Here is a 27,780-nt window from a genome sequence, read left to right as displayed (position 1 = left end):
AGAGTCCCCATTTCATGTCTCTGAAAAGGGTTGTTGATTGCTGACAGGAAGGCAAGGTTTGTGTTGTGTTGTGAGATAGGAATGTGCACTGTGATGTGAGAGCAGGCTTGGTTCTCACCATTCTGCTTTTCCGTCATATGGTTGTTTTGAGTCCTTTCATGAAAGCAAGAATTAGCACAGGCAGACTTGAGGAAAAACTGAAACTTGAAGCAAGCAGAATAATAGCTGGTGCTTTTGTAGCATTGATGTCTTCTCTCCCACTTCCAATGGCATATAACTGAGAGACAGAGATCAGGATAAATAGTAGCTCTAAAAGGAAAATAGGTGAGTGCTGTCCAAATACTAGATGTTCTGCTTACTCCTGTTTCCAAAGATTGCATGCCCTAGTGTCTAAAATGGTAATTAACAGTAATAATGAGAACTGGATCTGAGCCAGCACCCCAGATCCAAACACTCTCCCTAAGTTTGGGGCAGGTTGGATTTACATCTGAACTGTGCTGCTCAGACCCACCTCTGGTATTAATACAATTATGCTTGTAGTTCTTCAAGTGTGTCAGTAGAAACTAAATGTATACATTTCATTTCACACTTGTTTATGGCTGAGAGTGGATGAATCAGGTCATATAAAACAAGACCTCCCCATTGCCCTGAACTGTCTCCATTTAAACGTGCAGGGAAAGGGAGGACTCTGATGACCCAATGGTTATTGAACTGCGTGATAGGAAGAACAGTGTCAGCAGTGAAAGGGAATGTGGGCAGTGGAGAAGGTTTGGAAGGAAAGATCAGGAGTTCAGCATTTGGCCATCTGACACATCAAACAATAAAAGAGACTATCAGTCTTGAGTACTTACATGATGCTATTACCATAGTACCTGAGCACTCCACATTATTTAATGAATTTATCCTCACTGACTGGTAGACTGTTTAAACCAGGGGTCAGCAATCTTTCAGAAGTGGTGTGCCAAGTCTTCATTTATTCACTCTCATTTAAGGTTTTGCGTGCCAGTCATACATTTTAACATTTTTAGAAGGTCTCTTTCTATAAAAGTCTATAATATATAACTAAACTATTGTTGTATGTAAAATAAATAAGGCTTTTAAAATGTTTAAGAAGCTTCATTTAAAATTAATTTAAAATGCAGAGCCCCCCCGGACCGGTGACCAGGACCCGGGCAGTGTGAGTGCCACTGAAAATCAGCATGTGTGCCGCCTTTGGCACGCGTGCCATAGGTTGCCTACCCCTGGTTTAAACCCCACTGTATCCCCACTTTACAGGAAGTTTCTGCTGGGAAGATCTCCCACATCCTAGGCTAGTGTCCTAACCACTGAACCATCCTTCCTCTCTATCAGGTCCATTTTCAAGTGGGTTCTTAAAGTCAACAGAATTATGCAAATCATGCTTAATAGATCAGAACTTTCACAAATACAAAAGAATAGCATAAGCAGCCAGGGACTTCAGAAAGCCTAAGGCACAACATGATTTACTCCTTACAAGAGACAGAAAAGGCAATAAGAAGAGGTTCTTTAAATACATTAGAAGCAAGAGAAAGATGAAGGAAGTATAGGTCCTCTACTTGACAGGGAAGGAGAGCTAATTACTGATGACTTCAAGAAGGCTGAGGTGCTGAATGCCTAGTTTGCTTCAGTCTTCACTAAAAAAGGTTAATGCTGACCACACACTCAATACAATTAATATTAACAACAAAGGGGAAGGAACGCAAGCCAAAATAGGGAAAGAACAGGTTAAAGGACGTTTTAGTGTATTCAAGTCAGCAGGGCCTGACAAAATTAATCCTAAAATCTGAAGGAACTAGTTGAAGCAATCTCAGAACCGTTAGCAATTCTCTTTTGAGAGCTCCTGGAGGATGGGCAAGGTCCCAGAGGACTTGAGAAGGGCAAACGTAACACCTGTCTTTATAAGAGGGGAACTAAGAGGCTTGGGGAATTATAGACCAATCAGCCTAATGTTGATACCTGGAAAGATACAGCTAGTTAAAAGACCATACTCAAGAGTAGTTATCAATGGTTCATTGTAAAACTGGGAGGGCATATCTAATGGGATCCTGCAGAGGTCAGTCCTGGGTCCGGTACTATTCAATACTTTATTAATGACTTGGATAATGGAGAGGATTGAATGCCTCTCCATTTTGCAGATCATACCAAGCAGGGTGGGGTTGCAAGTACTTTGGAAGACAGAATTCAAAATGACCATGACAAATTGAAGAACTTCTTCTTTCGTATGGTGATAGTGGAACAGTGAAAGCAACAGCATGACTACAGTTCATCTCTTATCCAGTCCAGAGCAGTGGGGATAGCCATTATAGATTGGAGAACTGATCTGAATTCAATAAGATGAAATTAAATAAAGACAAGTGCAAAATACTGCACTTAAGAAGGAAAAATCAAATGCACAACTGCTATATGAGGATTAACTGTCTAGGCAGTGGGACTGCTGGAAAGGATCTGGGGGCTATAGTGGATCACAAATTGAATATGTCAATAGGGTGACCAGACAGCAAGTGTGAAAAATCGGGACAAAGGGTGGGGGGTAATAGGAACCTATATAAGAAAAAGACCCAAAAATCGGGACTATCCCAATAAAATCGGGACATCTGGTCACCCTATATGTCAATAATGTGATGCAGTTGCAAAAAAAAGGCTAATATCGTTCTGGGTTGTATTAACAGGAGTGTTGTATGTAAGACAAGGTAGAGTAATTATCCTGCTTTACTGAGCCCTAATGAAGCCTGAACTGAAGTACCATATCCAATTCTGGGCACCACACTAAAGATGTGGACTCATAGACTTTAAGGTCAGAAGGGACCATTATGATGATCTAGTCTGACCTCCTGCACAACGCAGGCCACAGACTCTCACCCACCCACTCCTGTATCAAACCTGTGTCTGAGCCATTGAAGTCCTCAAATCATGGTTTAAATACTTCAAGGTGCAGAGTATCTTCCAACAAGTGACCCTTGCCCCACACTGCAGAGGAAGGCAAACCCACCCCCCTCCAAGGGCTTCTGCCAATCTGCCCTGGAGGAAAATTCCTTCCCGGCCCCAAATATGGCGATCAGTTAAACCCTGAGCATGTGGGCAAGACTCACCAGCCAGCACCCAGGAAAGAATTCTCTGTAGTAACTCAGATCCCATCCCATCACAGACCACTGGGCATACTTACCTGCTGATAATCAAAGATCAATTGCCAAATTAATTGCCAAAATTAGGCTATCCCATCATACCATCCCCTCCATAAACTTATCAAGCTTAGTCTTAAAGCCAAATATGTCTTTTGCCCCCACTACTCCCCTTGGAAGGCTGTTCCAGAACTTCACTCCTCTAATGGTTAGAAACCTTCGTCTAATTTCAAGTCTAAACTTCCTAGTGTCCAGTTTATATCCATTTGTTCTTGTGTCTACATTGGTACTAATCTTAAATAATTCCTCTCCCTCCCTAATATTTATCCCTCTGATATATTTATAAAGAGCAATCATATCCCCCCTCAACCTTCTTTTGGTTAGGCTAAACAAGCCAAGCTCTTTGTCTCCTTTCATAAGACAGGTTTTCCACTCCTCGGATCATCCTAGTAGCCCGTCTCTGAACCTGTTCCAGTTTGAATTCATCCTTCTTAAACATGGAAGACCAGAATTGCACATAGTATTCCAAATGAGGTCTTACCAGTGCCTTGTATTCTTATCTTTGCTGGAAATACCTCGCCTGATGCATCCTAAAACTCCATTAGCCTTTTTAACGGCCATATCATATTGGCGGCTCATAGTCATCCTGTGATCAACCAATACTCCGAGGTCCTTCTCCTCCTCCGTTACTTCCAGCTGACGTGTCCCCAATTTATAACACAAATTCTTGTTATTAATCCCTAAATGCATGACCTTGCACTTTTCACTATTAAATTTCATCCTATTACTATTACTCCAGTTTACAAGGTCATCCAGATCTTCCTGTAGGATATCCCGGTCCTTCTCTGTGTTAGCAATACCTCCCAGCTTTGTGTCATCCGCAAACTTTATTAGCACATTCCCACTTTTTGTGCCAGGGTCAGTAATAAAAAGATTAAATAAGATTGGACAAATTGAAGAGAGTTCAGAGGAGAGCAACAAAAATGATAAAAGGTTTAGAAAACCTGACTTATGGGGAAAAGTTTAAAAAAAAATAACTGGGCCTGTTTAGTCTTGTGAAAAGAAGGTGGAGGGAAAACCTGATAAGTCTTCAATTATGTTAAGGGCTGTTATAAAGAGGACAGTGATCAGTTGTTCTCCATGTGCACTGAAGGTGGGATAAGAAGTAACGGGCTTAATCTGCTGCAAGGGAAAATTAGGTTAGATATTAGGAAAAACTTTCTAACTATAAAGGTTAAATTCAAGCAGGATTCCAAGGGAGGTTATAGAATCTTCACTGCTGTTGGACAAACATTTGTCAGGGATGGTCTAATTTCACTTGTCCTGCCTCAGCACAGGGAGGTGGGCTTGATGACCTCTCGAGGACCCTTCTGCCCATACATTTCTGTCGTTCTACAATTGCCACACTTCATTATGTGTAAAAACACCCATTTATTGAAGCTTTTTATTGTTATTAATTATTTGTATCACATGAGTGCCTAAAAGCCGCTGCAGAAATTGGGCCCTTTTATGCTGAGTACTGTACAAACACACAGTGAGAGTTCCTGCCCTGAAGAATTTACCATCTGGCATTACGTCTTTGGTAAACCATCAGTACAATGTTCTTTCACAGTTGGCTTTGCATTAGCCTTTCTAAAGCCATACTAAGATAGACCCGTACACTAGACACTGTTACACAACAAAATCCCTTCTGCAAACCTGCATGTTTTTGGAGGAAAAGGTTAAAGAACGATGAAAACACATGTTGCTATAAAAACACAGACAATTGTTTATTGGCTGAACATCTGAGGTGACTCCAGAATGAGTGTATCTATAAAAAGTCAATTACAACTTAATTTTCTGAAATAGAATCCAAATGTGCTTAGTAAAGAAGGTAACATTATAAATGTCCATGTTTTACTAACTCTGCCTACTTTGGGTTAAAAAAAACAAACCAAACTAAAACCCTCTTTGGGTTTGAGAAAACAGGGATAATGTGAGATTGAAGAACCTCCCACTTTGGAGGACAACAGACTGATTTCACGCCTTTCGTTGCTTGATTTGCCCCCCTCCCCCAATTATACAACCTGTAGAGCTGATGGCAGGAGTTGGGACTTCGTGTAGAAGGCAAAGCACCTGGTTCTGGAATCATCTACAAGATTAATAGAGTAGGTTCTTATAGACACAGTGACAAATGATTCGATTTCCAAGAAAATGTCCTCCTAATGCACTCTGTAATTTATCCATTTGAGATACCAGAAAATGGCAAGGCTTTGTGTAGCTATATTATAGTACAGAAAAAAACCTTAACCGGAACATAGAAGATTTTCTCTTCTTTGAGTAAAATGAGGAGCTGACAGAAGTTGAAAGCAACAGATAAGCTGATGGGGAGAGAGACTTGTGGCCTGAAATTTGTATTTGAAAGTGGGGGGGGGGGGGGCTTGAAATTCCAAAACCAATTTTAAGATTTTTTTTAAATGTTCATAATACTGAATCTTATTTAAAATTCAATGCATCATTCTGCACTGGTATGAAGACAAGCCTCTATTAACTCCAAATGTTTTTAAACATGCACCTAATGTAGTGTTGCTGCTTGTCACTGTCTTTCTTTGTTACTATGGTCAAAGACATAGAAGCATGTTCCTTCTCAAAACAGCCCAAGGCCTTGACTTTAGACATTACTTCAATGTGGTCTTCTTGTTAGACTGTTTTACACAGCCAGTGTCCTATTTTTATTTGAAAGGGATTCCTTAGTAAGCAGTAATATAAGATGGGACACAAAGGCTTTCTCTGTTCTCTTGTAAGACTGCTTTTCCAAAGGCATTGAGTGGGAATAGGAAAACTACCACTTTCAATGAAGTAATTTAGAGTGGCTGGGAGAGAGAGAACTTGCGTTACTGGAATTAGGTGATTGTAATCTCTGATGTGATGCACATTGGGCATTACTGCTCATTTGATTCTACATCTCTGTTGGTTGATAGACAATTGATCTATGATCCTTAGTCTTGTGCATCTCCTTGTTATTGTACCTCTAGCATTTCTTGTGTCCATGATAGCCATGTACAGCCAGGTAATTGGACTTGAGCAGAAGGTTCTGGCAAAAGAATTTCTTTTCTTTTCTTTTCTTTTTTTTTAAAGCAGAAAATTTAATTTTCCACATAACAGGTTTTTTCACTGGAAGTGCTCTCCTAAAAAAAAGAAAAGCGTTCTGTTGGCTTCTGTTCCCAACTCTCACTGGCTTCTTCAGTGACCTTAAGCAAGTCACTTAACTATTCTGTGCTTCGGTTTCTCGATCCATAAAAAGTGGATAATGATACGAAAAAGTGTAAAGTGCTTCAAAGATCTCAAATAAAAAGTGTTACCTAAGTGCTAAGAACTATATTAGCTATTTACATCAACTGGGGTATAAATTCTAGTGTGCACCAGCATGTCACGCATTAACTGGCCTCTGTGGACCCCACTGGTGCACACCAAAAGTTTCCTACTACTTGATAGCATGCACTATGTTAACGTGCACACTAGGGAATGTGTAGTGTGTGCCAGCAGGGTCCACATGGGCCAGTTAGTGCATAACACATTGGGGCACACTACAATTTGCACCACTCCGATGAGCATTAACATACTGTGTAGACAGGGGCGGCTCTAGGAATTTGGCCGCCCCAAGCATGGCGGCATGCCGTAGGGGGCGCGCTGCCGGTCGCCGGTCCCGCGGCTCCGGGGGACCTCTTGCAGACGTGCCTGCGGAGGGTGCGCTGGTCCCGCGGCTCCGGTGGAGCATCCGCAGTCATGCCTGGGGGAGGTCCACCCGAGCCGCGGGACCAGCGGACCCTCCGCGGTCATGCCTGCGGGAGGTCCACCGGAGCCGCGGGACCAGCGGACCCTCCGCAGTCATGCCTGCGGGAGGTCCGCTGGTCTCACAGCTCCGGTGGACCTCCCGCAGGCATGACTGCGGAAGGTCCACTGGAGCCGCCTGCCGGAAAATGCTGCCCCAAGCGCGCGCTTGGCGCGCTGGGGTCTGGAGCCAGCCCTGTGTGTAGACAAGCCTTTAGAATGAAGTGCTGCTTTGGATGATTGGCACATGGGGTGTGGTCATCTGGACCACACATGCGTTCATTGTATGCTGCGACCCATTTGTCCCTGTTGCTGCAGGCTGGCTTGTAATGCAGTACAGATTTTGCTGCTCCAGAACAGGGTATGCCTTTCAGCTATTAATTGTCTTTCCTGAAGAGTGTCATTAAACTAGCAGCTCCATTTAATTACACCCCTGGCCTTGTATTTCAGAAATGCATCTTATACAATAAGGGCTAAATTGTGCCTTGTACGAGGCAGCGCTCTGCTGGGGAGAGGGAAGGAGGTGCACCACCCAAGTGGTGGCATCAGGCGACATTGGCCTTTTGGAAGTCTGTGGTTCTGCATCATCTGTTTGTCCCCAACAGCTTTTGCCAGCATAGCTTCATTTTGTGCATTACCAGTGTCTCTGCTGACCGCAGCTTTTCTAGGAACCTCTATAAAAGAAGGTTCCCCACCACAGAAGAGTCTACGTGGAAAAAATAACACAACCCCAGGCTATATTAACTTTTCCAGGAAATCTTGCTCTTGCCAGCAGGGTCCCTGGGCTTACCCATTTGTCCTGCAGCTTGTCATGGCTGGGACATGGATGGAGCTGGCATCAGAGGCTAAGGGTCGGAGCCAGAGCCAGAAGTCAGTAACCAGAGCCAAGAGTCAGAAGCCAGGAAGCAGAGCCAAAGCTGGAGTTGGAGGCCAGGAACCAGAAGCAGCCTGTTGGGGAATCTGCCTGGTTGCACAAACAACTTCCTGATGTCCTCTCCAAGCTTAAGTAGTGTGCCTGGACCAATCAGGGACCATTGCTAATCAGCACCTTTGTGGTCAGCGCATCCTGTGGTATTTGGGTCCACAAGGCTCACAGCCTGACAACTGCTGCTCTGTCAGAGCTGTTGGGTGACGGCATAGATGCAGCATTTGTCCAGGGACCAGCAGACCCAGGTTTTAACCCCATGGATCCTCATGAAGCCTCTCCAATTCCATCCTTCCACTGATGCTAGTCCCACCGAGCATGCCGATGCTAGTCCCACCGAGCATGCCGATGCTAGTCCCACCGAGCATACTCAGCAATGTCTGCAGTGGGCAAATGTTGCAGTGGAAGTAGTTGGGCCCTTCCTTCCATGTAGGAGAGAAGCAATCCCCGCCTGGTGAGGAGGCTTCTTCAATAAGCTTTACGTTTGTGCTCCTACATTGAAAAACAAAGACTCTTCCCAAAATAACTCCACTGACGGATGTGCAGAGATCAGCAAAAAAAAACCCCAAAAAATCAATTACTTGATGGTGCACCCGAGACCTTTTTCTAACACTTAGTAAAGAAATGAGTAAAGCAATAGAAACTGAACATTCTTCCCAAATGTTTTCTGATCACTCGCCACTGAACTGGTGAATTAATTGGGCATTAGGTGGCAGTAACTCTTTGGCCTGGAGGATGATTGTCATAATCTTAGTTAATAGCCATTAAAAATAAAAAATGCAAATTAGAACTTCATCAAGAAAAACAGTAACTCCAGTTGATGACTCTACACTAGGGCAGACATTTCAACTATATTGTAGAGGTACCTTTATATCATAAGGAACCTTGCTGGATATCTGAGAGTCAAGTAAAACATTCTGTTAACTTGGTAACAACCTTTTTCTGGACTGGTAAACATTTATTATTTATACTGGGATAGCGCTATGGGGCTTCAACCAACCTGAGGCCTGGTTGTGCTAAGTAGTTTATAAACCTGCAGGCCTACATTTTTTTAAAAAAGTTATTAGTGATTAGGGTTGTCTCAATTTTTGGGTGCCCAATTTCAGAGACCTTAAAGGGGCCCCTGATTTTTCAGAATTTGGCTAGTGGAAATTCCATGGCCTGTGTCTACACAGAGTCAGGCTAGATGGTCATAATGGGGCCTTCTGCCCTTAAACTCTAGGAGTCTATGAAAATAGTTAATGACACTCCAAGTTGGCCCAAAGTTTATTTAGCCCAGGGGGCATACAGCTATTTCCTCATAAGCAGGAAACAGACTGAAGTATCTTTCATTGTGGGTGGTTGTTGTGGGGTTTGTTTGTTTTTTTAAATAAACATATGTCCCCCTCATGCTCTGCTCACAGAGAGGATAGACATCTTAGACTTACAGAGGATGTTGTGTTGCTGTATCCAGACCCACTAATTGGGTACAAGAAGAATGTTTGATTCTTGGGTTAAAATCAATAAAGTGTTTAAGCTGGCACGTAAATCTGAATCTACAGTAGTTTCCTAGGTGCTATATGCTAAGTTTCCCTTGGAAACCCTGCGTGTTTGTTAGGTCTCATGGGTGGACTCTGGGTTTTCCTTCAGCAAAACAGGCTCTTTCTCCAGAAAGATTCAAGGGGCAAGTGTAACACCACTAGACCCTGGTTGTCGGTGGGCGGGATCAAACCGGGGACCTCTAGTGCATGAACCTCTACCGCATGAACTAAAAGCCAACTGGCGGTTAGTTAAGGCTGCAGAGCAGACTCATTTAACTCTCTCTCTAAGTGGTCTCGGTGCCACTAGATGGGACAGAACACCACACCCAGGAGGTGTGTGTGGGTTACACAAGGACAGAAGAGTGTGGTCTATAGTGAGTAATGGGTGAACTTCATGTTATAGAACAGGTTAGTTTTGGGTAAACATCTGAACATCAGGATAATTTTCTAAACTGTCCAGACCTTTTTTGTTTGCAAAATGGGGCTGGAAATCTTGTGAGAACTGAGCTTTCTCTTGAGATTCCTGGTCTTTCCCTAGTTTGATTAGGCCAGAAATACCAGAGTAGCTGATGTCTTCACTCCCATACAAACATTAACCAAAACTTTTTTAACCTCCACAGACGTTTAGTTCATTCCTGAAATAAGGGATGGACTAATTTTGGAGTCTCTTCTTATTTATCCAAATACACTGGTGAGGAAAGTCAAGCCTCTGTGTGCCAGGCACATGTAGAAGTAGGGTTGTCAATCCTACAGGATTGTCCTGCAGTCTCCAGGAATTAAAGATTATGTCATGTGATGAAACCTCCAGGAATACATCCAACCACAACTGGAAACCCTATGTAGAAGGTTTCTGGTTCAATTAAATTAATAAGTAAGTCCCATTTGGTAGTGTTTGTGATCACTGTGGACCACACTGTAAAGCAATACAAGTTCCCTCCAGGGGGTATAATAAAAAATGTTTGTATTTATGATTAGACAATTCAAACTGACAAGCCATACAGCCGAGGGTGATAGAAAATGAGGAATGTGGACCTTTTTTTGGCAGTGGACAGCTTGGAAATGTTTCAGGGAGAAGATTAAGTCTCACCACTCTCTGGGTCAGGATTGGGGTAATTGGCAGAGCCAGATGTTGACACTGAAATAGAGGATTATAAAAAAAGAAGTGTGGAGACAGTCATCTGTAGCACCACTAGGCTGGCTATTAAAAAATGATGCACCCTAGAAATCCCATAATCAAATATGGTATTTTTTGGGATCCTATCATTTGTGTATAGGGGACGGTAGCAGGTAAATGCATAATTAGCAGATATTTGATATACATTTTCACTTGGGATTGGGGTGGAGATGGATGTGAGGGAGAAACAAATGGACAGAGCTCTTAAGTTGGCTGTAATGAAAAACGGGCTTTGTAGCCCATTTCTATTAGGAAAACTGCTAGTTTGTGCATCCTGAAATCAGCCATGAACCCTGTCCTTAATCCATCTACAATGGAGTTTGTTTTGTTGGGAAAGAATGTATTGGAAAACCAGCAGTAAACCAACAGCCATCATTGAGGTAAACATTTTAAAGCTGATATTTGATGTGAATTACAGATCCCTCAAGCACCAGAGAAAATGGTCAAAAATTATTTGTTCAGGGAGGGAACTTCTTCATGCATACAGGTATGTGTAAGCAAATACCAAATTGATTGATATTTGGGAAAGGGATTAATGAACAATTGTAATATCCCTTGTTCCCCAATGTGTTCTTGTCTAAAGTCTCCTAGATAAATTCTTATATTACACTCATCACTGTGGTATCTGACTGGCTTCATGAAAGGACATTTCATTTTCCCACTGGATAACACAGAAATATACAGTGAGTGACTGAAAAATATTTATCTGACATGAACTACAGTTTGTAAAGTAGCAAGAGTTAGAAGTTAACTTATCCAGAAGCTGTTGTGTGAAAGTAGTGTGGGTGAGACAAAATTGGTCTTAGCTAAATATTTGAATTCTTCTATATGTGCATTAGCCATAAAATATGTCAGAGCAGGGAGAAAAAGAGCAGCCTGAAGTCTGAAATGAAGACCCATTGGGCCAAACCCTTATTACATGTGATTACTTTCTGACAAGAGATGGGCTCAAACCAAAACACAGGATCCAAACACACCCCTGATGTTTGAAGAATTCTGGCTCCACATCCTAATCTGTAGCTTGGGACTCATCTGTAACAGTGTCAGCTAGTGATTAAGAAAGAGAACTGCAGCAAACTAGCCAGCGTTATATTATGCACAGTAGATAGCTGCCTTAACTGAGGGTACATCTACACTACGGGATTATTCCGAATTTACATAAACCGGTTTAGCAAAACAGATTGTATAAAATCGATTGCGCGCGGCCACACTAAACACATTAAATCGGTGGTGTGCGTCCACGGTCCGAGGCTAGCGTCGATTTCTGGAGCGTTGCACTGTGGGTAGCTATCCCGTAGCTATCCCATAGTTCCCGCAGCCTCCCCCCCTCGTTGGAATTTCCGGGTTGAGATCCCAGTGCCTGATGGGGCAAAAATCATTGTCGCGGGTGGTTCTGGGTACAGCCTCACCCCTCCCTCCCTGAAAGCAGCAGACAACCGTTTCGCGCCTTTTTTGCTTGGTGAACTGTGCAGACGCCATAGCACAGCAAGCATGGACCCTGCTCAGCTCAATACCGCAATCGTGGATGTTTTAAACACCTCGCGCACTCTCGTGCAGTATATGATGAACCAGGACCTTCAAACCGAGGCGAGGAGGAGGCGGATACGGCAGCGCGGCGATGACAGTGATGAGGACGTAGACACAGAATTCTCTCAAACCGCGGGCCCCTGCGCTTTGGAGATCCTGATGGTAATGGGGCAGATTCTATCCACTGAACGCCGATTTTGGGCCCGGGAAACAAGCACTGACTGGTGGGACCGCATTGTGTTGCAGGTGTGGGACGATTCCCAGTGGCTGCGAAACTTTCGCATGCGTAAGGGCACTTTCATGGAACTTTGTGACTTGCTTGCCCCTGCCCTGAAACGCCATAATACCAAGATGAGAGCAGCCCTCACAGTAGAGAAGCGAGTGGCGATAGCCCTGTGGAAGCTTGCAACGCCAGACAGCTACCGGTCAGTCGGGAATCAATTTGGAGTTGGAAAATCTACTGTGGGGGCTGCTGTGATGCAAGTAGCCAAAGCAATCACTAAGTTGCTGCTACGAAAAGTTGTGACTCTAGGAAACGTGCAGGCCATAGTGGATGGCTTTGCTGCACTGGGATTCCCTAACTGTGGGGGGGCGATAGATGGAACCCATATCCCTATCTTGGCACCGGAGCGCCAGGGCACCCAGTACGTAAACCAGAAGGGGTACTTTTCAATGGTGCTGCAAGCACTGGTGGATCACAAGGGACGTTTCACAAACATCCACGTGGGATGGCCAGGGAGGGTTCATGACGCTCGCGTATTCAGAAGCACTACTCTGTTTAAACGGCTGCAGCAAGGGAATTACTTCCCAGACCAGAAAATAACAGTTGGGGATGTTGAAATGCCTGTCGTTATCCTGGGGGACCCAGCCTACCCCTTGATGCCATGGCTCATGAAGCCATACACAGGCAGCCTGGACAGTGGTCAGGATCTGTTCAATTACAGGCTGAGCAAGTGCAGAATGGTGGTGGAATGTGCATTTGGCCATTTAAAGGCGCGCTGGCGCACATTACTTTCTCGCTCAGACCTCAGCCAAACCAATGTCCCCTATGTTATTGCTGCTTGCTGTATTCTCCACAATCTCTGTGAGAGTAAGGGGGAGACCTTTATGGCGGGGTGGGAGGCTGAGGCAAATCACCTGGCCGCTGATTACGCGCAGCCAGACACCAGGGAGATTAGAAGAGCACACCAGGAAGCGGTGCGCATCAGAGAAGCTTTGAAAACGAGCTTCATCAATGGCCAGGGTACAGTGTGACTGCTGTGTTTGTTGATGAACACCCACCCCGCCTTGACTGACTCATTCCCTGTTAGCAACTCACCCTCCCCCTTCGAGTACAGCTTACTTATGCAAATAAAGTCACTCTTGTTTAAAAATTATGAATTCTTTATTAATTCATTATAAAAAGAGGGAGAGAAGTAAGGGTGTGGTTTGGGAGGAGGATAGGAGGGATGGAGAAGGCCATTAAAAAAATTTCACAGTAATGACAGCCTTCTGGTTGGGCTGTCCACGGGGGTGGAGTGGGCGGGTGCACGGAGCCTCCCCCCACGCATTCTTACACGTCTGGGTGAGGAGGATGTGGAACATGGTGAGGGTTGAGGGTGGTTATACAGGGGCTGCAGCGGCACTCTGTGATCCTGCTGCCGTTCCTGAAGCTCCACCAGATGCCGGAGCATGTCAGTTTGATCACGCAGCAGCCCCAGAGTTGCATCCCGCCACCGCTGATCTTCCTGCCGCCACCGCTGATTTTCCTGCTGGTCTTCCTGCCGCCACCTCTCATCTCGGGTGTCCCTCCTGTCCTCACGTTCACTGGCATCTTTCCTGTAATTTGATACCACGTCCTTCCACTCATTCAGATGAGCTCTTTCATTGCGTGTAACTTCCATAATATCCGAGAACATTTCATCTCGCGTCTTCTTTTTCCTCCGCCTTATCTGTGCTAGCCTTTGGGATGGAGGAGGGACGCTTGAAAAATTTGCAGCTGCATGAGGGAGAGAAATATTTAAAAAGATACATTTTACAGAACAATGGTTATACTCTTTCACAGTAACAGCACTATTCACCTTACATAGCACATGTGATTTCCCTACAAGGTCGCATTTTTCATCTTAATACTGAGTGCCTGCAGCTCTGGAGTTACAGATCTCACAGACACAGGTCCGGGCATCAGAATTCAGCTTGCATGCGGCCATGGTAAGCCACTGTCTTTCGGCGTCTGTAGTGATTTACCCCTCCCCCCAACGCATGGCTAATACCACGCTAGCTCCCTGCTAATCAACACCCTTCCCACCCCCCCACCCACTGCGTGGCTGGTAGCTTGGGGAAGATCCCCAGTGACCAAACACAAAAAAGATCATCGGCATTTCACTCCTCCCCTCCCCCCGCTTGGCTACGTGCAGGAAAGGTTTTTTTTTAAGCTGCTGCAGTCCACGAACCCAGTAGGAAAATGGCCATCCCCCTTACTTAAATTCCTGATTTTTAACCAGGTTATCCTGAACGATATCACTTTGCTGAGGATAACACAGCGAGATAAAGAACGGATGCTTCTTGAATGCCAGCAATCACCGGGACCATACGCTGCTATGCTTTGCCGTGCAATGATACCTGATTACTTGCTACATGCATGGCGTGGTAAAGTGTCCTACCATGGTGGGCGGAACAAGGCTGCCTTGCCCAGAAACCTTCTGCAAAGGCTTCTGGAGTACCTACAGGAGCGCTTCATCGAGATGTCCCTGGAGGATTTCCTCTCAATCCCCGGACATGTTAACAAACTTTTCTAAGTAACTATACTGTCTGCGAATGCATCCCAAGTCCTCAGGGCAAATCAATCATTAAAAAACGCTTGCTTAAAAAACAATGTTTGCTATTTGCAAAGGTACACTCACCAGAGGTCCCTTCCATGGCGTCATTGTCTGGGATAGTTGCTTGGGAGGTCTGGGAGGAGGGTAATTCCGTCAGGGTAAGAAAAAGCTCCTGGCTGCTGGGGCTCACGGAGTGCTGTGTGCTCTCTGCTAGGTCTTCCTCCTCTTCTTCATCTTCATCTTCCCCGTCCGCATAATCCTCAGCCATGGCAGAGATTACAACCCCCACCTCGGAATTCACGGTCAGGGGTGGGGTACTTGTGGCGCAGCCCCCTAAAATTGCATGCAGCTCAGCATAGAAGCGGCATGTTTTTCGACCTGCCCCGGACCTTCCGTTTGCTTCTTTGGTTTTCTGGTAGGCTTGTCTGAGCTCCTTAACTTTCACTCTGCACTGCACTGAGTCCCTGCTGTGGCCTTTATCCGTCATAGCCTTAGAAATTCTTTCAAATACTTTTTCATTTCGTCTTTTGGAACGCAGTTCTGTTAGCACTGAATCTTCTCCCCATATAGCGATCAGATCCAGTACCTCCCGTGCAGTCCATGCTGGGGCTCTTTTTCGATTCTCAGGAGACTGCATTGTTACCTGTGCAGATGAGCTGTGCGTGGTCACCTGTGCTGATGAGCTCTCCACGCTGGGGAAGCAGGAAATGAATTTCAAAAGTTCGCGGGGCTTTTCCTGTCTACCTGGCCAGTGCATCAGAGTTCAGAATGCTGTCCAGAGCGGTCACAGTGGTGCACTGTGGGATACCGCCCGGAGGCCAATACCGTCGATTTGCGGCCACACTAACCCTATTCCGATATGTTAATCCCGATATTAGCGCTACTCCTCTCGTCGGGGAGGAGTACAGAAACCGATTTAAAGAGCCATTAAAATCGATATAAGGTGCCTCCTAGTGTGGACGGGTGTGGCGTTAAATCGGTTTTACGCTCCTAAAACCGGTTTAAACGCCTAGTGTAGACCAGGCTTGAGGTCCAGCCAATGTCCACTGAAGTAAATTCCTGTTTGTTTTTCAATCCTACATGATTCCAAATAATTCCAGGTTTCAGCATTTTTGGGTGGTTTTGGGTGCTGAAGCATGGTGGCATGACTGCCCCACTCCTACTGTCACACAAGTATTTCTAGTCTGTCCCTAGTGTCCTACCCTCTCCTGGTGACAAGAGAAGGGGTTTGGGGATGAAGGACTCTGAGCAGCATGGTTGAAGATAGCCATGAACTCAAAATATGTCTCCAAAGAGTCTATTATACAGGATGAAAAAGGTCCCTGATCCTTTTTTTGGCTGTAAGGACTCTGAATTCAATGACACTGACCCCACTCACAGTGCCAGGATAAACTTCAGAATCACTGTTCATCAGAAGCTGAAGGAAGGTATAGTGGCTAAGAAGAATCCTTGTGTTAGCCACACAGTAACTTTGCTTCAACTCCAGCAGCAGTTGATATTGTGGTCTGCTTGTGGAGAGTTTTGTGGTATTTTGAGGCAGGTATAAATCCAATCATGCTGCTTAATTGAATGGATTTTCCAGTGTCTCATGCAGGAGTTTTATATTTCAAATACGGTAATGGTAATTAGTGGGCGCAGAGGGCAGGAGGAATGAATTATTTCTTTAGACTTTAAGGTTGGTGGTTTTTTTTAAATCAAACTTAAAATATGTCCAACATTGTCTTCTATGAAATGCATCTGGCACTCAAGAGGAAGGGAGACTGTCCAGTCAGGAGCAGAACAGACTCGTCCAAGCCAGCCCTTTCAGCGGCAATAGGCAGACCATGTCAGTTCTATGCACACTGAGGATTTTGTTACTGATTCCATCTACTATTCTTCTGTTTATTTCTCCGATTCCAGCAACTTAATTTGTGTTTCCGGCAACTGTTCGTTTGCTTTGTGCAGTGGTAGTTATTTTAGCCTAAATATTTTCTATATTCTGTCAAGTACCCAATTTATTTTCATTTTATTCAATTTCCTGTTGCAGTCAATATTTTTCCAAATAATGGTTCTCCAGAGAATTGCTTCATGTAAGCATCCCACAGCGCTTGCTTGGGCAAAACTCACTCCTCCCTTGACTTCAAAGGGAGTTTTTCCTAGTGTGAGGACTGAAAAAGCAAAGCCATGTCATCTACAAAGAGTTAATTCTTCCTCATTAAAAAGAAATTTCTATCTAGATGTAATGCAACCATTGAGAGTTACTCCGGCGGGAACTGAGTAACCATGGAGTGGTGGTATTGTACCTTTGCTCTTCTTTACCTCCTCCTTCTATTGCTTGCTAGCCTCACTTTGTGTCATGTATAAAAGTAGATTGGAATCTCTTTGAGGGAGTGTCCTTGTCTTTCTGTTTCTTCTGCAAAATGCCTAGAATACTTTTGGGTGCTATAAAAATAATAAATACTGCAGAATTTGACCAATACTAAATTTAGGTGGGCTGGGACTTCATTTTCCTTTGCCTTTTTCAATGTGAAGATAGTCTTCTCCCTAAACAATTCTCTTTGTTCTTAGCATGCCAAACTCAGGGGAACCATTGAATTCCTGCATTTCTTTAGGAGGCCTGCTTTGGAAATTCACTTTTATGTACTCCTTTTTTACAGTAAAATGGCACTTTAGCACACTTTCCAAGAAATGTTATTCCCAACTGAGAAATATACATAAAAGTGCTAGAGCAAATTTTTAACCCTAAAGAACTGGAATTCTAATGGACGTTAGATACAGCTTTCTGGTTTGCACTCTAATAGGCTTCCTAAACCTGTGAAATTAATTTGTCTCTTGCTGGAAAATGAGACTGGTGACTAGATCCTACTTCCTTTGTAAAAGCCAGTTTTCAGTGTGCGGACAATGATTAAATTATTATGGAAGGGAAATTCAGCAGTTTGTTCCCCAACTCTTTTAAATAAAGTCATCAGCTTCTCCGGGGGAAATAGAATTGGCAGGAGTTTCACAGAACTGCTGGAATATAGTATTTGTTCATCTCCTTTTACATGGTTTACCAAGCAAAATCTGATAACTGAAGGAAACTGACTTGTCCATCATCATGTTTGTTATAGAATATTTATTGCAGAGGTGTCAGTCAAAGCAAATGGCAACTTACCTCTAGGTCCTGAGAAGTTGGTGGAAGGAGAGAAGTTAACATTTGAAGTGTGTGTTTTTTAAAAACTCCCCATCTTGTCCTTTATTCCATCTGAAGTCTGGATTCCCTCTTTTTTCTTTGTGTTTTTTTTTTTGAGCGTCTGATTTATCATTATATGGCTTCAGCAGAAGTGTTTGTAAGATTTACTCTCCTAACTGTTACAGCAAAATGTAAACATGTGTAACTCACCATAGCTAGGAAAAAATGAGCATGGAATCCAGGCATTGTCAGCAAGATGTTTAGTAGATTTAAAAGAGAACCATGAAAAGGAGGCAAGCGGGTTGAGCTGCAGTCTGTATTTGCCTCACTGCTGCAAGTGAACAAAGTAGCTGAAGCTTGTGAAATCTGAACTTTTTAAAGAGAAATTAATATAACAGCTTTATTTACCAGCTTCATCACTGATACAGAAGTTCTGTGGTGGTTATTACTTCTCCAGAACAGTGTTATATAATGTGTCTGGAGGTTGTGTCCACACTGAGGAAGGAATAACCAATTGCACAAATACAAAATGGGAAATGACTGCCTAGGAAGGAGTACTACAGAAAAAGATCTGGGGGTTATAGTGGATTACAAACTAAATATGAGCCAACAATGTCATACTGTTGCAAAAATAGCAAACATCATGCTGGGACCTAATAGCAGGAGCTAGCAAGACATGAGAAGTAATTCTTCCACTCTACTCAGTACTGATAAGGCCTCAGCTGGAATCTTGTATCCAGTTCTGGGCACTGCACTTTGGGAAAGATGTGGACAAATTGGAAAAAGTCCAGAAGAGGGCAACTAAAATGATTACAGGTCTAGAAAACATGATCTACGAGGAAAGATTGAAAAAATTGGTTTGTTTAGTCTGGAGAAGAGAAGGCTGAACGGGAACATAAGTCTTCAAGCACATAAAGGGTTGTTATAAAGAGGATGGTGATAAATTATTCTCCTTAACCACTGAGGACAGGACAAGAAGTAATGGGCTTAAATTGCAGTGAGAAAGATTTAGGTTAGACACTAGGAAAAGCTTCCTAACTGTCAGGGTGGTTAAGCACTGGAACAAATTAGCTAGGAAGGTTGTGGAATCTCCATCATTGGTAGTTTTTAAGAACAGGTTAGACAAATACCTGTCAAGGATGCTCTAGATAATACTTAGTCCTGCCATGAGTGCAGGGGATTGGATTAGATGACTGATTGGATTAGGTCTGTTCGGATTAGGTCTGTTCCAGCCCTACATTTCTATGATTCCATGATAGAACAAATAGTGACCAACATCTACCGCATCATGCTATCTAAGATGCCCTGGTAATTTCCTCTAAGTATAGGGAAATACTGGAATGTCTCAGACACCATGGTGCTGACTATTAAATGGGGCCTGTGGTGTGATCTTGTCAGCCTATTTGCAGCCTTGTCTGCTAAAATGGAACTCATTTTACCTTCAAATGCAAGTAGAAGGGTTAAATAAATAAATATGGTTGAGTTCCTGGCTGGATGCAAGAGAGAAGTTTCATAATCACATTCTGTACAAACTGAATAATAATCTTTCCATTTCTTATAGCACTGTGTGTTACTCAGTGTGTGACATATTCTCAACCAATCAGCATTTTGATAATGAAGGGCTAGATTCACAAAAGAGATTTCACCTAACTGCCACCCAGAATCAGGCCCAACTGGGACTCGTAAAGCCCTGGCTCAGCTTCTGCCCTTAGGCGCCTAAATTTTTGCAATAAAAGTTCTCTGGGCACCTGTGTTTCTGCCTCTGCCAGATGCCTGAGCCCCAGAGCGAGGCCCAAACCAGAAGGTAGGTGGTCCTACTAAGAACATACCTTCCAGATCAGGGCCCTATACACAAAATGGCCAGGAGAGGCAGGAGGTGGAGGAGGAGAACCTTCCTCATAAGTTTCAGCCCAGTAGTTAGGGTACTCGGGATATGGGACCCCCGCTTCAAGTCCCCCCTTGTGCCTGAGGGGGAGAAGAGATTTGAACAGGGATCTGCCACCTCTCAGGTGAGCGCCCTAGTCTTTAGGCTATGAGCCATTCTGAGGTAGGGCTCCCTCTCTCCTGTTGAAGCTTTTCCACTGTGGATAACTCAATAAGAAATTCATTGGAGCAGGGGCACTGGACCCTGGGTCTCTCATCTCACAGATGGGGGTGCTCTAACCAGCAGACTACAGAGTCATTCTCCATGCCCACTCACTCTGGTCTAGTGATGCCCAGACTTAGGTGCCTATCTCCAAGAGAGGGAGTGAGGCTTAGCGCACAACCCTCAGCTTGGCATCTCCCATTGGCTATCTTAGGTGAGGTGCCTCCTGGCATGCTGCCTTTTGTGAAACCCATCTTGAGGCATCTAGCTCTCCTCATTCATTGTCCAGGGAGCCTAGGCACCTAACCCAGGCTTTGTGAATCCCAGAGATTTTTCTAGGTGCCTAAAAGTTAGGTGTGGTGACACTGAGCATCACTGCATCTGTGTCTTTGTGAACCTGGCTCGAAATATCCCTTGTTCAACAAAAGGTTCATAAGACCAAATTTCCAGCAATGGTTGCAACAGGATCCAAAGCAAAAATTGCATGTACCAAACCTGGGTTGGGGAATCTCATGATTAACTAGTGTGTGTGCAATTAAATGGTTTGTGGGCGCAACAAGTGCATGTCTTCTATTTGTTAGACATGACACCTGGAGCTGAAAACGTGTCTCAATCTATTTTAAAGAGTGCTAGGTAGGAGTAGAGCAACAATTGCGGAGTATAAATTACAAGTACTTACATGCAACTACAGTTGTAAAAGGCAGCTGTGCCTCAAAAGAATAGTTGAAATCACTGATGATGGTTCCAAGAATGAAGTGAATTATGAAGATGAGGCACATGAGTAAAATTATATTGTCAAGTGTTCATAGCACAAAGTCAGTTTTAGGGGGTAACTTGGCTACTGACATAACAGCAGTAAGTATCCCAAAAAAGGGTGATAGCTGTCACCGAAGTGAAAGGGAATTTGTTCTGTTCACATAATCCTGTAAAAAGACACTTAAATGTATTCCCTTCACAGGTGCAGATAATTATTGGTGGATCAGGGCTCTCCTGGGATAATCCTTCTTGTCAGTTTTATTCCTAACAATCTAGCAGATAGTCATTCTGAAGTCTTGTTTTATGAAAGAGATATTGTTTTTCACTCCCGAATATAGTAAAGTGGATTACTCCATGTCAAATTGGCTTGGCTTTGGTTTCACACATCAGAGAGATGTATGAGTCAGATGAGATACCTGCTATTAATTATGTAGCATACTGTATTGGATCCAAAATAGAAGCAGCTGTCAAAAATAAATATTGTCGTATACATGCTTATTTGGTTGAACAGTAACCACTCAACTAGAACAGGAGTACTTGTGGCACCTTAGAGACTAACACATTTATTTGAGCATAAGCATAAGCTTTCCTGGGCTTCATCGGATGCATGCAGTGGAAAATACAGTAGGAAAATATATATACACACAGAGAACGTGAAATAATGGGTGTTTCCGTACACACTATAATAAGAGTGATCAGTTAAGGTGAGCTGTTACCAGCAGGAGCGGAAAAAACACTTTGTGTAGTGGTAATCAAAATGGCCTATTTCCAGCAGTTGACAAGAAGGTGTGAGGAACAGTAGGGGGAAAAAATAAACATGGGGAAATAGTTTTACTTTGTGTAATGACCCATCCACTCCCAGTCTTTATTAAAGCCTAATTTAATGGTGTCCAGTTTGCAAATTAATTCCAGTTCAGCAGTCTCTCGTTGGAGTCTGTTTTTGAAGTTATTTTGTTGTAATATTGCGACTTTTAGGTCTGTAATCGAGTGGCCAGGGAGATGGAAGTGTTCTCCAACTGGTTTTTGAATGTTATAATTCTTGATGTCTGATTTTTGTCCATTTATTCTTTTATGTAGAGACTGTCCGGTGTGGCCAATGTACATCGCAGAGGGGCTTTGCAGGCACATGATGGCATATATCACATTGGTAGATGTGCAGGTGAACGGGCCTCTGATAGTGTGGCTGATGTGATTAGGTCCTATGATGGTGTCCCCTGAATAGATATGTGGACAGAGTTGGCAATGGGCTTTGTTGCAAGGATAGGCTCCTGGGTTAGTGTTTTTGTTGTGTGGTGTGTGGTTGCTGGTGAGTATTTGCTTCAGGTTTGGGGGCTGTCTGTAAGCAAGGACTGGCCTGTTTCCCAAGATCTGTGAGAGTGATGGATCATCCTTCAGGATAGGTTGTAGATCCTTGATGATGTGCTGGAGGAGTTTTAGCTGGGGGCTGAAGGTGATGGCTCATGGCGTTCTGTTATTTTCTTTGTTGGGCCTGTCCTGTAGTAGGTGACTTCTGGGTACTCTTCTGGCTCTGTCAATCTGTTTCTTCACGTCAGCAGGTGGGTATTGTAGTTATAAGAACGCTTGATAGAGATCTCTATGTAAAAGAATAAATGGACACAAATCAAATATCAAGAATTATAACATTCAAAAACCAGTTGGAGAACACTTCCATCTCCCTGGCCACTCGATTACAGACCTAAAAGTCACAATATTACAACAAAAACTTCAAAAACAGACTCCAACGAGAGACTGCTGAATTGGAATTAATTTGCAAACTGGACACCATTAAATTAGGCTTGAATAAAGACTGGGAGTGGATGGGTCAGGAGCAACAGAAACCAAGTCTGAATAAAAAAACGTTTTTCTACTCACAAAAATATTTTGTGAAACTCTTGTATAGAAAAAAAGGCCCATAGAGCCAGGGGCGGCTCTAGAAAATAGGCTGCCCCAAGCAGCGCGGTGTGCTGCGCCGCCCTTCCTCGGTCCCGCGGCGGGTCCCCTCTTCCCGCGGCTCCGGTTGAGCTCCCGCGGCAGGTCCACCGGAGCCCCGGGACGAGCGGACCTCCCGCGGGCACGGCTGCGGACGGTTCGCGGGTCCGGCGGCTCCGCTTGAGCTGCCGCAGTCATGCCTGCGGGAGGTCCAGCCGAGCCGCGGGACGAGCGCCCCCTCCGCAGTCATGCCTGCGGCAGGTCCGCTCGTCCGCGGCTCCGGTGGACCTCCCGCAGGCATGACTGCGGCAGGTCCACCGGCCCAGCCTGCCGCCCCCTAGATTTGGCCGCCCTAGGCAACAGCTTGGTTTGCTGGTGCCTAGAGCCGCCCCTGCATAGAGCTGAATAGATATGAAATGAAAGGTTTCTACAGAAATTAAATGACTTTCTAAAGAAGTTACTCTAAAAACAATGCAATATCATTCTCTATTAAACAATCCTACAGAATTTAGCAGAGAATTATAACCCTGCATTAGAATTCTATAGGTTAATTAAAAAATTCTGTAGAAAGGTGAGCTAACTGATCACTCTCGTTAGAGTGTGTATGGTAACACCCATTGTTTCATGTTCTCTGTGTGTGTGTATATATATCTTCCTACATGCATCCGATGAAGTGGGTTTTAGCCCACGAAAGCTTATGCTCAAATAAATTTGTTAGTCTCTAAGGTGCCACAACTACTCCTGTTCTTTATGTGGATACAGACTAACACGGCTGCTACTCTGAAAAGTAACCACTCAGATTATGTACAGGTAATTTAATTAAAGGGAGACTGCCTAATAATTTGAGTGACTTGAGATTGTGTATTCCCTTATGGTAAAATCTTACAACCTTTCTACAGAATTTTTTAATTAACCTATAGAATTCTAATGCAGGGTTATAATTCTCTGCTAAATTCTGTAGGACTGTTTAATAGAGAATGATATTGCATTGTTTTTAGAGTAACTTCTTTAGAAACTCATTTAATTTCTGTAGAAACCTGTTCATTTCATATCTATTCAGCTCTATGGGCCTTTTTTTCTATACAAGAATTTCACAAAATATTTTTGTGAGTAGAAAAACGTTTTTTTATTCAGACTTGGTTTCTGTTGCTGCAGAATAACCTTTTAACCCACTAAAAGAACATACCGTATATTCCGGCGTATAAGGCGACGGGGCGTATAAGACGACCCCCTAATTTTTTCATTGAAAAATTAGTTTTGCCATATACTTGCCGTATAAAACGACCCCCCCCTTCTGCGGGGGGAAGTCAGAGGGCTCTGGGCTGCCTGCCGCGGCGGGGAGCCCAGAGCCTTTTAAATCCTAGCCGCGGCGGGGAGTCAGAGGGCTCTGCGCTGCCCGCCGCGGTGGACAGCCCAGAGCCTTTTAAATCCCAGCCGCAGCTAGGATTTAAAAGGCTCTGGGCTCCCCGCCGCAGCGGGCAGCCCAGAGCCCCCTGACGCCCGGCCGCGGCTGGGGTGTAAAAGGCTCTGCGCTGCCTGCTGCGGCGGGGAGCCCAGAGCCTTTTAAATCCTAGCCGCGGCTGGGAGTCAGAGGGCTCTGGGCACCCCGCCGCAGCGGGGCGCGCAGAGCCTTTTACACCCCAGCCGCGGCTAGGATTTAAAAGGCTCTGGGCTCCCCGCCGCAGCGGGCAGCCCAGAGCCCTCTGACTCCTGGCCGCGGCAGGGGTGTAAAAGGCTCTGCACTGCCTGCTGCGGCGGGGAGCCCAGAGCCTTTTAAATCCTAGCCGCGGCGGGAAGTCAGAGGGCTAATAATAAATAATAATTAATAATAATAATTATTATTATTATTAATCTGCTCGGACAGTGCAGAGCCTTTTAAATCCCAGCCGCGGAGGGGGATTTTTTACCCGGCGTATAAGACGACCCCCGATTTTTGGGGGTTGTTTTTTAGCCCAAAAACCCATCTTATACGCCGGAAAATACGGTAAATCCCATTTCATAACACCCAAACTGATTGTGTTGTACATTATAATCTGAATGTGATAAAAGTTGAAAGGCTAATTGACAGTTGTTAATAATCAAGCAGCATGTATCCACATCTGGGACAACTGAATTAAACATGTTATGCTAGCAAATTATTATTTCAGGAAAGACGCATTGTCCAGAGCAGGAAACTGGAACCAGGGATCTTCCTAGATTCTATTCCCAGTTCCACCAGTAATGTTACATATCTTTAGGTAACTCACCCTCTCTGTTCCTCCATTTATCCATCTTACCATGTAATGACAGCGCTTCCTAACATTGCACAGGGCTTTAAGGGTGCAGTAATGTTGAGAAGCACTCTGAGATCCTCATATGAAATAAACTACACTATATAAATCTGCCCCGAGAACCAGAAAGTGAAGTTTACTGTGTCCAAACAGTCTGGACTTAGCTAATTATAGTAATGAAGTCTACCATCTTGTGACTGGATTTGTTATTGGCTGAACCAGCTCACCTCCATAGGCATGCCTAAAATTGGGTCATTTGCAGTCCATGTGTCATCAGTGTGGATTTAACTGGAAACAGAATTCTGCCCATTGTCTTGCAAACTAACCTGTAAAACTAATTTGACTTTATTGACGAGATGGGGATGGGTCCCAGACAATAATCAATAAAAACAAAAATTAAGGCCATCCCTACTGCCCCAGTTTGTAGAAAGGAGTATCGTTGGCTTTGTTCTTGAAAGATGTTTAGCAAAAACCTTGCATGCAATACATACAGCATGTTCATATGAAATGTTGCCAGTCCAAAATCAGAAGCTGTCCATAAAGTGATAAATTAGTTAATTAAGCCAAATAGCAGCCCCAAATTAGTATAATTGGAAATGAATCCCAAAATTGTGCTGATTTCATTGATTCTGTACTTTTGTAATTCTTGTCTGTGTTACATGACCCTTCTCTTCCTAGTCAAACTACCTCCATCCACGAACTTCTACCATTCAGTTTCCATCACTAAAGTGGAAAAGTTTGGCTATTGTGAATGTTTTCCTGTCTATATTTTTCTGGCTGTGTTTCATGTTTCCACAATATTTTGTACCCTTTTTCTCCGATTCTGACACTTCAAGTGCAAGTGGAACCTGACAGTGATGTACAAAGTTAGTAACATCTTGTATAGCTTCACTCAGAATACTTGCCTCTCTTGCTTTTCATCGTGCTCTCAAAAGTTAAGGAACAGCAGTACTTCATCTCAACTAAAACTGTGAGCCTTTCCTGAATGTTATAATGTAAGTCAAACCAGCAATCTATCATTCATTCTGTTGATCTGTAAACTGTACAGATGTTGTGAGGTAAAGTACTGAAGGTGCAATTTTTTTACCTGCAAATATTATCATAAATAGTTTAATTTTCCTTTGAGATCTTTGAGATGTTTTCCTCCACAAAAAAGTAATGTACATGTCCTTCGTTGTTGTATCAATCCTGGTCTTCTGTCTTTTATTGTGAAATATTTAAGGGTGAAAGTGTTTGGTTGCCATAAAACAAGGATTTATAGCCCCTTTGCTCAACAGAGGACTGAAGCTTTGGAGCTGAAATGGCCACTGTATCACACAGAAAGATGTTTTCAGTGGTAGATAATAAATTAGGCATCTGGAAGAAGCAGCCAAGCAATGCTACTCACTTCATAATAGCTTTCTTATAACATTCTAAGCTGTTTTCGAGAGTAGTTGACATAAAGCAGTCACATAAAACAAACTGTTAATCAAATAAGATGTTGTGAGGAAGCACAACAAACGTGGTTAAACAAATCACAGTGGTAATTTGTTAATTCACAAATTGAATATACGCTTGCAAAGCTCCATGGAGCATCTCTTAGGCCTGAGGAATTGTGCAGCTGCAGTACTTGATTGTGATCACATACACCTCTACCCCGATATAACGCAGTCCTCAGGAGCCAAAAAATCTCGCCATGTTATAGGTGAGACCGTGTTATATCGGGGTAGGGAGAGGAACCGCTCCCCGCTCCAGCTCACCTCCGATCTGCCTCCGCCTCCTCCCTGAGTGCGCCACCGCTGCTCCGCTTCTCCTTCCCTTCCAGGCTTGCTGCACCAATCAGCTGTTTGGCCCGGCAAGCCTGAAGGGGTGGGGAGAAGCGGAGATGGGGAGAAGCGGAGAGGCAGCGGTGTGCTCAGCGGAGGAGGCGGAGATGAGCTGGAGCGGGGAGTGGTTCCTCTGCACCCCCCGTTACTTGCTAGCCCTCCCTGGGGCCCCCCGCCGCAGCTCACCTCCGTTCTGCCTCCTCCCACGAGCGCGCCACAGCTCTGCTTCTCCCTCCAAGGCTTGCCGCATAAGCAGAGGAACCACTCGCGGTAACACGAATTTGGATATAACGAGGTAAAGCAGCTCTGTCCTCCGGAGCGCTGCTTTACGGTGTTATATCCAAATTCACGTTATATAGGACCGCATTATATCAGGGTAGAGGTGTAATTCTCTCGTCTTGTGCAGTATCATGGCTCCTGAGAAGTCTTCTGTCTAAAATACAGTAATTGTTGTATCATTACCCATGTCTCTGCAAAGAACACATAATCTCCTCTTCACACTAGAATTAAAAAAAGTAACACAACTCCGAATTCTATGTCACCAGAGAGCCCAGAAAGTGAGAGCCACTGAATGTAGTACCATTACGGTCTCAGTAACTTTTTTGGAAATACTGGGCCACGGCACTTCATTAATTTCTCTTGTTTGCCACCTATTGCTAAGCACCTATTGTGCATGCTGTCTGCCAGAAAGTCTTCAGCACACCCTTTGGTGCCTCTGCTATGTTTCTATACATGCTAAGGTGCTTTTCATTTCTCTAGGCCTTCTTTATTTTACATTCATTTAGATCCATTGCAATCTGTATGCTCAGCAATTGGGTCCTTGATTCTGGAACATCAAGTTGGGATTTGTTAACCTTCAGGGCCTGTCTGCTTACTCAAGCCTATGCATAAC

General features: G+C 44.1%; 1 protein-coding gene across 2 annotated transcripts in view; it reads left to right on the top strand.

The window, feature by feature from the left end:
• COL23A1 (collagen type XXIII alpha 1 chain) overlaps positions 1–27,780 on the top strand; it is a 333,055-nt gene that overhangs the window by 190,296 nt on the left and 114,979 nt on the right. The gene's annotated exons all lie outside the window — the stretch shown is intronic.

Source organism: Mauremys mutica, chromosome 8 (genome assembly GCF_020497125.1).
Source record: "Mauremys mutica isolate MM-2020 ecotype Southern chromosome 8, ASM2049712v1, whole genome shotgun sequence".
Taxonomy (NCBI): domain Eukaryota; kingdom Metazoa; phylum Chordata; order Testudines; family Geoemydidae; genus Mauremys; species Mauremys mutica.
This window is presented reverse-complemented; position numbering and strand designations above follow the sequence as displayed.